Source organism: Rattus norvegicus, chromosome 20 (genome assembly GCF_021556685.1).
Source record: "Rattus norvegicus strain SHRSP/BbbUtx chromosome 20, alternate assembly SHRSP_T2T, whole genome shotgun sequence".
Lineage (NCBI taxonomy): Eukaryota > Metazoa > Chordata > Mammalia > Rodentia > Muridae > Rattus > Rattus norvegicus.
Genome location: NC_141553.1, coordinates 43,810,832 through 43,812,133, shown reverse-complemented (window position 1 = coordinate 43,812,133; position 1,302 = coordinate 43,810,832). Strand labels below are relative to the sequence as shown.

The 1,302-nt window shown below is 45.9% G+C and overlaps 1 pseudogene; it reads left to right on the top strand.

Moving 5' to 3' along the window:
• The first annotated feature begins 236 nt into the window (after nt 1-236).
• On the top strand, nt 237-904 carry Rpl13a-ps2 (ribosomal protein L13A, pseudogene 2; annotated as a pseudogene).
• The last annotated feature ends 398 nt before the right edge of the window (nt 905-1,302 follow it).

The following is a 1,302-nucleotide window of genomic DNA, read 5'->3' as shown; positions in this document are numbered from 1 at the left end:
CTCATTTATAGCAAATAACTGGGTAGAAAAGTGTAACGTTTATGTACGGTTTGTGGATATGAAATGTTAGGTTATGGGGTTGGGGATTTAGCTCAGCGGTAGAGCGCTTGCCTAGCAAGCGCAAGGCCCTGGGTTCGGTCCCCAGCTCCGGAAAAAAAAAAAGAAATGTTAGGTTATGAGGGTCTAAGAGAACGTTTTAGGGTCTAAGAAGGTGTTTTAAGGTTCATGAAATAGCTTTTCCTAGGCGGCTGCCGAAGATGGCGGAGGGGCAGGTTCTAGTATTGGATGGCCCGGGGCCATCTTCTGGGCCGCCTGGCGGCCATTGTGGCCAAGCAGGTACTGCTGGGCCGAAAGGTGGTGGTTGTACGCTGTGAGGGCATCAACATTTCTGGAAATTTCTACAGAAACAAGTTAAAGTATCTGGCCTTTCTCCGAAAGCGGATGAACACCAACCCGTCTCGAGGCCCCTACCACTTCCGAGCCCCAGGCCGCATTTTTTGGCGCACTGTGCGAGGCATGCTGCCGCACAAGACCAAAAGAGGCCAGGCTGCCCTGGAACGCCTCAAGGTGTTGGATGGGATCCCTCCACCCTATGACAAGAAAAAGCGGATGGTGGTCCCTGCTGCCCTCAAGGTTGTGCGGCTGAAGCCTACCAGAAAGTTTGCTTACCTGGGGCGTCTGGCTCATGAGGTCGGGTAGAAGTACCAGGCAGTGACAGCTACTCTGGAGGAGAAATGGAAGGAAAAGGCAAAGATCCACTACCGGAAGAAGAAGCAGCTCTTGAGGGTAAGGAAACAGGCAGAAAAGAATGTAGAGAAGAAAATCTGCAAGTTCACAGAGGTCCTCAAGACCAATGGACTCTTGGTGTGAACCCAATAAAGACTGTTTGTGCCTCAAAAAAAAAAAAAAAAGGTTCATGAAATAAAGTGAAAACTTAACTGGTATAAAAATTGATTTAAGATACATAAAAGAATGAAAAATACTTTAGATTTCTTTCCCCATGCTATGCTCCTGCTGTATTAAGACTTCAAAACTTCAGAGTTCTACCATTGATCAAAAAAATTCTGATAAATTATTAGTGCAGCTCTGACAAAGCCTTCCACTATACGAGCCACTATCATAATCCCAAGTTCAAGATTTTAAATTCCCTAAGATTGTCTTTTAAGTACAGACTTAAAAATATTTCTCATTGTACCAAATTTATATAGTGATGGTTTGCATTTGCTTGGCTCAGGGAGTGGCGCTATTAGAAGGTGTGGCCTTGTTGGAAGAAGTGTGCACTGTGGGGTGGGCTTGGAGACC